Genomic DNA, 11,365 nt, shown 5'->3' with positions numbered 1-11,365 from the left:
GTTTGCACTGACAACAGCCTTGTTTTCCTCCCTGTGTTTGACACTTCTTCAGTACAAGCCACTTCAAAACACAGTAATGCTCTGAAAAGTGCCAGTGAAAAACCACATGAGCTTTGCTGTGCTAATATTTAACCCCTCTGATGTCTGATACATGCAAATTAAAAACTGAAAGATGGAGCTTTTAAAAGCTCTGTTGTGAGCTCAAGCCAGATCTGCACAAGCTTTTGGGCAGGGTGATTGTTTCAGATGGGAAAGCAGACAAGGGGAAAAGGAGGTGTTTTGGGGTCTCTTTTGTTTGGGTTTTTTTTTTGTTTGGCTTTTTGTGTTTGGTATTTTTTTTTTGTTTGTTTGTTTGGCTTGTTTGTTTGTTTTTTGGTTTTTTGTTTTCTGTTGTTGTTGTTTTTTGGGTTTGTGGGTTTTTTGGGGTTTTTTTGGTAAGAAATATTTATGCCACTCTTATCCATAGAAATGGCCTCTGTGCCCATTATAATTTATTCCTTTTGACTAAAAGCCATGCCAGTACAGTTGCTCCATCTGTGCTGTTAATGCTGGACTGTGCAAAAAACAGTTCAGGTTGTTGGATAAAAGGGGCAGCTGAGGCAGAGGGAAGACCCCTTAGCTTGGCATGTCACAGATGGATGAAGATGGGGAATCTGCTCCCAGGTGTTTCTCCATCTGCACTGGCATCAGGACAGCATCTGTGCTGGCACAAGCCTCCCACACCTGTGCCACAAAACAAGGTGAGAAACAGGGCAGCTGAGGTGAGCTGCAAAGGCCCTGCCAGGGCTCTCTCTGCTGCAGCCTGAGGGGGACAGGAATGGGACAGGGCTGATGTACCAGGCTGCAGCATGTCCCAGTCCCCATGGTCCTGTCCCTGCCTCCAGAGGCAGATTTCTGAAATGCATAACCACAGGTGATGTAATTTCCTCTGCAAGCCCTCCAGGATGTTTGTGGCTGGGAGAGCCTGCAGCTCCTGGGCTCTCTGGGGGCTGGGTGACCCTCTGTGGGTTCCTATCCTGTGACACCCAGGGTTCTCTGGACAAGCCTTTGCCACCCAAAGATTCTGTGTCACACCTTGTACCAAACACTGGCTGGTTTGTCTGCTTTGAGCCTGGCAACCCCAGCTGATGCCCTTATCCATCTATTTATTTATTTTTATTTGTCATTGGCTGAAGCACTGAACAGCTTGTCCTCTCCCAGTTCCATAAGCCTCACCATGATTCCACCCACCTCTTTTTGAGGACAAGAAGTCCTGACCTACTCATGTTTGATCTTCCCCACATCCTTTCTTTGAAATTTTCCCTTTCTGACCATGGTGAGCTGTGATGATGGATGAGGCAGGGCCACTTTCCCATCAGGGTGATATCCTGACAGCATTATTGCTGCAGAAGAAAATGCAAGCCCTGACCAAATATCCCTTCTGAGGGAATTGCCAAGGTTTCATGAGGGATGGGATATTTAGCATCACCACGGTAGGATCCAGACAATCACTCAACAGGAAAAATAACTCAGGTGCTGTGTAATGAGATCTGACAGAAATGTAGCAGTAAATGATTTAATTACTCAGCCTGTTTCAGTGATGGTGCCAGGATGGATGCAGTGGTGCTGTGTCACTGCTGCTGATAGCAGCATCCTCCCACAGCCCAGCAGCATGCCTGGGGCAAGCCTGTGGCTTGTGACCTCCCATCTCACCACAAATACACTCCAGAAGGAATTACATTATTTAGAGCAGGTTTATTAGTGGTATAGCTGATCTGTGTGTATGTATACACTGAATTATTCCTTGCACTGAGGGCCCCAGCAATCCCATTTCTTCAGTCTTCTTCCTCCATTTCCCTTCTCCTCATTCCCAAACTTCTCCTGTCTCATTCCATCTTATCTCCATACTCTCTTGGAACACTTTTTTTCCAACAATAGCATCATTGTCCAAGGCTATGATATTCTCACCCATCAGTTCCCACTTTTTCCAGTTTCTCTGTAGACATACACAAAAGATCTGGGTTGGTTTTGGTTTTTTTTCAGAGCAAGCACTCAGCACTTCCAGGAACTGGGTGTCTTCAACAAGCAGTGATGTGTGTGTTGTTTTAAAAGCATCCCACCCTTGCTTTAACTAACTTTTAATATGTTCCAGAACTGGGTGTTCTGGGACATATTTCTTCATGGCTTTGAGCTCTGGGTTAGGGTTAGAGCACCAGGATGTGCTGATCTGGCAGGATTTTGTGCCCCCTCTGAAGCTGGTAAGTGGCAGATCCCCTTTTTTTCCCACAGCACTTGGCAAGGATATTTGGAAGTAAATAACTTCTGTCTCACCAGCATTAGTACTTTTCCTGCATCACCTGGGGTTTCTGGCTTGTGAAGCACCTTTTGGGACAAGCACCAAAACACTTCCCACATGATGAACACACCAGCCAGTGTCATCATCCCCAAAGCTTTCCAGGAAAACCCGACTCACAAATTCATGTTCCCCTTCCCTCACCCCACCCAGCAGTGGTCAGGCTTGGGAATCAGAGACATCATCACAGAAATGAGTCAGAAATTGCAGGATTTTGGGGAGGGGAATTCTTTATGATGGTTTTGCAAGCAGATCACCCCCGGCTTGGCTGGAGTCATTCCCAGAGTGTCTCCAAAGGGTTTTCGCCCTCTGGAGGCTGACACTAGCAAATCAAATTTAGCAAAATTTAAAGAGAAAAAAGGTTCAAACCTTACATTTGCAGAAGTGCAGCCCCCATCAGAATAAATGCAAAGAGGAGGTGAGCTCCAAAGTGCTTGTAGTGAAAAGCTGGGCACAGACTCATGGCAATAACAGAATCACAGAAGGGTTTGGCTGGAAGACACCTTAAAGATCAGCTTGTTCCAACCTCCCTGCCATGGGCAGGGACACCTTCCACTATCCCAGGTTGCTCCAAGCCCTGTCCAACCTGGCCTTGAACTATTTCAGGAATTGGGAATCCACAGCTTCTCTAGCCAGCCCATGCCAGGGTCTCACCATTCTCACAGGGAAGAATTTCTTCCTAATAATCAATCTAAATTTCTCCTCTTTTATTTTACAACCATCTCTCCTTGCCCTATCACAGTAAAAAGTCACTGTCTTTTCCATCAGCCCTCTTTAGGCACTGGAAGGGGCAAAAAGGTGGCACTGAAAACATAAGCTCAGGCTTGTTTAGCACTAGGCTTGGTTTAGCCATGTTTACTTATCTGTGTTACTTTATTCCCCTATGTATTTTTGCCATGACTTCCTCCCAGTTCCCTGAAGGCTGTGATAACCTTCTCGTGCTCCTGTGGAGTTTCTTGTCAGCCTCCTTCCTCCTCTGTGAAGCTGGGCACAGCTCAGCCTCACGAGTCCCAGAGAACAGAGAGGGCTGTGATGGGGGCACCGTGCCAGGAACATGCCCTGGGCTCTCCAGGCACGGGTGATCTGATTCACTGAGCTGCAGGCACAGGCACAGAACATTCCCTCCCAACCCTGCTCCCATGCAGGACACCCTGTGTTTTGTGTTTGCTCCCTTCCAGCCAGCCCAGGTCCCTGCACTTCTGCCAAAAAAACAGCTGGAAGCCAGATGTGTGAACAACAGCTAGCACCCAGCTCCTACCAGGGACAGGAATTCCCATGGGTGGTGGCACATGTTTGGAGCCTATATAGGAATGGTGCTGCTAAACATATTTTTGGACAGGATCTTTTTGTCTAGAGCATTATTGGAGGACAAATTTTTAGCTGTGTGTGTTGGAATAGTACACAGGGTGATGGTTTGAAACTGTAGGAGGATTGATTTAAATTAGATAGAAGTGCTTTACAATGACTATGGTGGAACAGATTGCCCAAAGAAGTTGTGGATGGCCCATCCCTGGAGGTGTTCAAGGCCAGACTGAACAGGGCTCTGAGAAAACTGATTGTTTTCTGATCATTGAAGGTATCTTGGACAAAATGACCTTTAAATGTCCCTTCCAACTTAAATCATGATATAATTCTGTAACACAAAGCACCTAACAGATGTGAGGGGTACCAAGGATTATCAGATTTCCACGGCCTTTTGTTCTTTGCTCCTGACACCTTCTGTTCTTTCACCTGTAAGAAAGAAATGCCTATCCATGATCTGTACACACCAAGAGCTCAGAAAGTTCCCATATTCCACCAATATGTCACTGCTGAACACCACCACCCATGGCTGAGGGAGAAGGGGTGCAACACCATGAAGCAGCACCCTCTCACCCTGCTCATCTTCATTCCCAATCTTCAAAAGGTGTCCACCTCCACCTGAGCAACATTCATCCCTTCTGCATGGGGTCAGCTCCATCCCACAAGGCTGCTGCAGGGAAAGGCACACATCTTTTCCAAAGGGAAAACCAAAGATTATGGGAAAAGGTCCAGACAGGAAGGGGGTCATAAGGAAAACCTAGATGGGATTTTCCACATTCTTGGTCCTTGATCCAGAGAAGTCACAAAGGTTCATCCAGTGGCAACTGTCCAGACCTGCAGACCAGGCTTGGGTTGGCAATTAACTTCTCCACGGGACTAATTGGACTTCCTATTTGTGAGCTGGCTGAGGTTCTGCCCTGCTGCCAGTGCAAGGTCCACAGGTCACTCAGTCACCCACGGGCTGCTCTGGGCCAGGAGCTCATCACTGCCCAGGGCCACACCAGCCACCATCGGCTCAGCCTGTGCAGGGCTCAGCTCAACAGGCTTTGTGTTTTCTTGGTCCTCAGCACCTGAATCTACACTGCCAAGAGCTCAGCACTCTGACTCTTCCTGCAGGACTTGAGATGTTCTTCAATGTCCAAGAGAGTCTTCCAAAGCTTGGATAGGCCTGAACTTTGGATAAAGCATTCTCCAATGCTACCCAAAAGAAAAAATTAACTTGCAGCTCCCTCTGTCTCAATGAAAAAGCAAGGCCATATCCTGCTGTGCATTATTGGGATTGTTCTGCTCTAATTCCCATCTTAGGGGGTTTGAGGGCAATTTTGGCAGATTCACTCCCTGGGTGAGGCACTGGTTGTGGGAGTGAGCTGAGAGAAGGTTCCCCCCTATCTCCAAGGCTATTATATTGTGTCCATTAACCAAGTTAGATTTTAGCAAAAGAGAAGGACATGCCACCCCACAGCAGTGGGACAAAGCTGGGACAGGAGACACTTGTCACAAAACCCCCAGCAGTTCTGAGTACCACAGACAGGATCAGGACAACACCATTCTTTTGCACTACCTGTGCAGCCCAGCACCTCCTCATGCCATTCCCAGCTCCTAGAGGCAGGAAATTGCTTAATAATTTAAAACTGTGCTCTAGAACACAGGTAAACACACTTTGGTGGAGGAGTTGAGGTGCATTCCAGCACTGGGGTACATCTGGTGTCTGCAGAGGCTGTCACATAGAGCAGAAGCCAGCAGGGGCATTGTCACAGCCTGTGGTGAGGGGACAGTCACAGGGGTGTGATCACTGCTGCAGATTTGGGGTCAGCTTTGCCAGTGCTTTGCAGGGAGCCCAGGAAGGCGCCAGGGATGTTTTGCATTCTGTCTGCAGGGCTGGGATTTGTACAGCTGAGCAAGTTTTAATGTGATGTTTTCCGAGGCGAGAGTCGTGGAAGCCTAAAGTGCCTCTATTACACAACTCCAGTCCAAGCAGTGGCACATCTTAAATAAGCAATAAAGATGCAAGAGCAAGTCAGTACCAAACAGCAATTCCACTGTAAGATCACAGAGCCATGACCAGGCACAACCTGATATTTTATGCACGTTAGAGTAATTGGAAATTTGCCATGTGCTAGTTCTTCATCTTATTAAAGGACTTGCTGCTATGAGGACATATGGGGTCATTTCCAATGTTTTTAGTGCTCTGCACAATTTCTTGGCAGGGGTTCACATTGTTCCAGTAAACAGTTACCTGGCTGTTTACTGGAAAAGCCAGGATTCCAGGCCTTCTTTGGAAGATGATTTAATCATCTCACACACCATTTTGCACTTGGATGAGCAGGTCAGCAGCCAAGGCTCGAGCCAACAGCAGGGTCTACTGTGGCCTTACCTCCTGCCTCGAGCAGCACTGGTGTGCAGGAGCAAGGAACCCAAGGAGTGCACACACATGGCTGGGTCTCTGCAGCTCCAGCATGTTTCCTCATGCCTGATGTGCACATGCCATATTAGCAAAATGTGAACATTTGACTCAGCCTTGCCTGCACTGAACATGAGTTGGAAGCCCAGCAAGTAAACAAAGCCATAAGTCATCCTCCAGCCAGGCTGCCAAGAGGCTCTTCAATACCCAGGCAGAATTCAATGGGTGCCACGGTGCCAGACTGTGTCTGCAGCCTGCTGCTAATGGGGAAAAATCATCACCACAGACTCTCCTTGGGCTCATCTCACACAAAACCAGCTGATCCTGCAGGCTAATTCCCAGCTGGCCCACTCACAGGAGAAGGAAAGGGAAGCTCACTTCAGACACAGCCCTGCCTTGCTCAGCCCATGGAGACCCACGAGGCACAATTGCACCATCTCAAGTGACATCTGTGGGTGACACCAGACACAGACGTGCCACGTGGTGTCCAGCACATTTCAGGAAGCACCTAGTGCCTCCACTTAGCCCCAAAAACTGACTTTTGGCACGGTCAGGCTGAGGACTGTGTAGTGCCTGGTCCTCACCCACTGGGTAGTCATGTGTGTATCTGTGAATGAGAATTGTAATCAGACTGGTGGAAAGTTCTCAGCTGTAAAGTTCTTTGCAGAAGAAGAAGGGGAATCAGACCTATGTGAGAAATTATTTCCAAAGGAGGACAAAAAAACCATTTTTCCCCATTTCTAAGCTGTCTCTGACCTATCACAATTTTACAGCTATCCCTACATGTCTACCATGAAAGCTGAGTGAAGACTGCTGCCTTCCTGGGATCATGGGATTCTAGAATAATTTGAGTTGGAAAGGACCTTAAAGATCATCTAGTTCCAACTCCCCTGCCAAAGGCAGGGAACAGCTACCCCAGCTGCCATCACTCCTTGGCTGGGAGCTGCAAAACTCAATACAATTGGGCAAAAGCAATTTTTGTGAATATTTTAGCTGTACCTGCCATCCTGCAGTGTACATGACACATGTGCTGTTTGCCTGTCCCATGAGTGGGGCACATATGGCACATCCCACTGATTGAGAAAGAACAGGGACAAGAGGAAAATGGCATGCCAAGGATAGAAAGGGTGATGGTGAAGAAAAGAGAAATAAGAAAGAAGCAATGAAAGATGGGAGCAATAAAAAAGAATCTCTGTAGAAAGCTACAGCAGAGTTCAACAAGCTGATGGCACATGTCCCTCTGGGTTCATTAACCACTAATAGGATTTATGAAAAGGATTTGTCACAGTCTCGGGAGTATTTAAGAAAATAAAAAAATAATCTGGAAAAAAAATCTTACACCCTATAAACATCTATTCTTTCTAATGAGCACTGAATGCTTGTTAAGAGTGATGGAAATAAAAGGAGCCAAGTGGGAGGCAAGCAGGCTCCAGTTAGAGATGAAACCCCTGAGGTGTGTGAGGACATGGAGTCCTTGGCTCACACAGGTATTTAGGGCTGTGCAAGGCACCCTGAGCATCTGTCCTGGCCCCCAGCCACCACAAGTGGAACCTGGAGCTCATATCTCTGTCTCAATGCCCATGAGCATCTCAATAACCCTTGAGAGCTTCAGTAAAACAGAGCAACAGAGCTTCCATGGGCTTTTTTGTATGAGTGCTGCAAATCATGGGCCAGGCTCAAGGCAAAATAGATCACATCCAGTTACAGAGAATGCCACAAGAATGGACCCAAATCCTGCACTGTATCAGGGACAGTGTAAAACAGCTGCTGGGGGTCCAGGAGTGCTTGGGTAGTGAAACACCAGGCAAGAGCCAAACTGAAATAAGCTGTGCCACCAAAGCCAGCACTGGGGACACTGGGGTGGTTGCTGTTGCATCCTGGCTCCCCCACAGAGTGAAGCTCCTCAAGGTTTTCTTCATCTCTTCTGGGCTTTAGGAGTCCTAAATGCAAATCAATTAAATAATGTCTGAGGCATTTTCAACACCCTGTGCAAAACTGCTCTGAAAATCCCCAGCTTTGAACACGAGGTGGCAGGCTGGCCCCGGGATGGGCAGCAGCCAAGGCAGCTGAAATGCCAGAAATGGTCCTTTGTCACTGCAGAAAGGTGATGACATGGGGGTTCAGCTTCTTCTTGTCACCTCTCAGAGAAGAGAGAAAGGGCACAAGGTTCCTGTGGGTTTTGGAGTGCCTTAGGGGGAGGAGTATGAGGTGAATGACCACGTACTCTGAAAAAATGTGAAAAGATCTTGCCTAAAATCACCTCCAGCTTGGGAGGAGGATGACTGAAAGGGGTACCCACTGTCTGGCCATGAGGATGGCAGGATGCTACATGGAAATAATGTACTGGCAGCACCCCCAGCCTGCCCACTTTAGTGGTTTGGCTTCCTGGGCTTTGGGTCAGACTGGGGATGACACAGCCAAGAGCTGATCCCAATATCTGGACCTGTCTCACACATGAGAATGTCCAACAGCACAAGAGGAAACAGCCCCAGGTTAGGTCAAGGGAGATTTAGATTGGATATCAGGAAAAAATTTCTTCAGGGAAAAGGTGGTCAAGCATTGGAACAGGCTGCACAGGGAAGTGGTGGAACCAGCATCCCTGGAAATGTTCAAAGGCATGAGGATGTGGTGCTTAGGGACACAGTTTAGTGGTGGTCAGTGGTGGCAGTGCTGGGTTAATGGCTGGATTAGTGACCTTAGCAGTCTTTTCCAGCCTTAATGATTCCATGGATTTGTCTGGTGACCACTGGGCTGTTCCTAAGTCTGATTACCTTGACCCTGATCCTGACCCTGCCTCTGCCCCTGCCCTGCAAACTGACTTTGCATCTTGACCTTGGACCTGCCTCATCACCTCAGCCTGCCTGAGGACTTGACTGCACCTGCACCAAACCTGCACCAGCCACTTGGGCAGGGGGGAAATGAGGGTCAGGGTGTTACCCTGGTGTTACCTGGTGTTACCCTGGCCAGTCCCACCAGGCACTGGAGCAGGAACATGCCCACAGGGAACACAGAGCTCCCAGAGCAGCAGAAGCTTCCCGTGGCTCAGGGGGCTCCTTGTCCTGCAGTTTATTCACAGGGCAATTTAGATGATATTGCAAGGAGTGCAAGCACGGTGGGACTGTGGGAAGAGCATCTAATCCACCGAGTCTCACATCTCCACACCCTCACCTGCAGCTGTTGGCAGTGGAGACCAGGCTCTGCCTTTGTCACAGGTGCTGGCACCTGAATACACTCGTGGCTCGGTGCTGCTCCTCCCTTGCCAGCCCAGAGCACCCCCAGCTCATGAAGACGATTTGTTTCAGCTCTGTGTGAGGTCCTTAGGAGGTGCCAAGCACACGAGTGAAACATCACAAAAGCTTCACCGGAGGGAACAATCCAAGGAAATCCCAGTGCTCGAGAGCTCCATCTTGCCTCAACAGAGGGGAATTCAATTAAGGGCTGATTTGATTTTTGTAAAGCCAGCTGACTGGGTGTTGGACATATTTTTGGCTCTGCATCAGCCATAAATACCAAGAATTGCTTTAAGCAGGCTGGAACAAGCACACTGGACCAAGCCCATCCCTGACTGCCAGCTGCAGATCCAGGGCAGGCAGGAGAGGCAGAGCTGCTGATGGAGGGCTGATGTGTGCTGCTTGGGGGGCTCCCTCCCCACGCCCCTCTGTGGGAGGAGACTGCAGATTTTAGCTGTACTGGGTCTGCCCCTGCAGTTTTTGTCTGTGCTGGTTCTGCCCCTGCAGATTTTGGCTGTGCTGGGTCTGTCCCTGCAGATTTTGGCTGTGCTGGGTCTGTCCTTCCCTTCCCAGCAGCTCGTCCCCTCCAGCCCTGCACTGCTCAGACACCCTCTCAGCTCATGGCACTCCAAACCCACCTTCCCACTTCCAGAGCTTTTGATCCTGCAGCTGCCTCCCTGGGGACACTGAGATAAGGACAGTCACCAGTTAAGATCAAGCTTTGCAGAAGTGATTCGGTATCCTGTGTAACTCATTATCTTCCTGTTAACATTTTCCTTTTCTTCCTTTGAAAAACCACTGTTTGTAAAATCAACTGATTCATCCTTTGCCAGGGCACCAGTGCCCAGTTTGGTTTCCTTCTGCCAGGTTTCTGACTGGGATGACTCAAGATGGGTGGTTTCCTGGTGATCCACCCCATGTGAGCCCACTTCTGCTGGGTACCTATTCAATCCCATTAACCACTGGCTGCCCTAAGCCTGGGCAACTCACCCTCCCTGTGGGTGCATATGGAATTTTACCTCTTGCATTCCAAGAGCTGCTGTGCCCATAAAATGGATGGGAACTTTGCTCCCAGGAAACAAGAGCACAGCTGTGCTGCTGCATAAACACAGAGCAGCTCATCAGACTCCCACGGGCACCTTGTCTGTCCCCAGGGTCCCAAAGGTGCTCGTGCACTTGCAGCACTGGGAAAACTCCAGTTTCTGCTCACACTGGGGATAGAAAAGCTGCATGCATCTTCCCAGGAGCAGGGTGAGACCTAAAGGCACATCCAGAGCTGCTGCTTGCTCCCTGCAGATAGAGCAGGGCACATGGAGCAGGGAGCTCAGAGACTGGCACAAAAAGATGTTCTTTAATTCCCTCAAAATCTCCCATATGCACAGGGAATTAGAAGGTCCTTCTTGATGGAAAACTCATTTGCAGTACAAAGCAGTCCCCTGGGTTGACAGCATGGAGTGATTTCTCATTTGCTCAGGGAGCAAAATGGAATTGCACAGCTCCCAAAGGGAGGAATGAACTGATTTAAAAGGATTTGCCCTTCACATCTAAAGGATGTCACTGGAGCTGTGCCTGAGATCCCATGAGAAATATCTATGCAAACATCTTGCTTGTCTGAATAAAACAAGGATTTCTTGGTAGCACTGGGTAAAATTCCTCTCTAAATATAATATTTAAATGGGCGGATACAAATTTTCTGGTGAAACCACTCAGAACAGGAAAATTTATGTGGGTGAGTTCACTGGACTTTACTTCCTCTCCTCTGTGTGACACATGGGGGTTGAATGGAACTGATCATCTCACACTCTTAACCATGTCCCTTTCTTGTCCCTGACCAGTGGCATCTCAACCAGCTCCTCCATCTGCCACTTTGCTTCATCCTGACACAGTGGCTACAAAATCCAGCTCAGAAACCACCCCCAAGGTTGTCTGCCAGCTCCATGGACTGAATCCACTGCTCCAGCAGGGCATCCTCTGGGTGCCAGAGAAGGGGAGAACAAAGGGAGCAAGAGCAGCCAGGCTCACTTACAGCAGTGATAACCTGCTAGGGCAGCTTCACTGGAGCATGCCATGCAGTCCTGATGGGTTTTATACCAGCTAAAA

Source organism: Erithacus rubecula (genome assembly GCF_903797595.1).
Source record: "Erithacus rubecula genome assembly, chromosome: 2".
NCBI lineage: Eukaryota > Metazoa > Chordata > Aves > Passeriformes > Muscicapidae > Erithacus > Erithacus rubecula.
Note: the sequence above shows the minus strand (reverse complement) of the source record.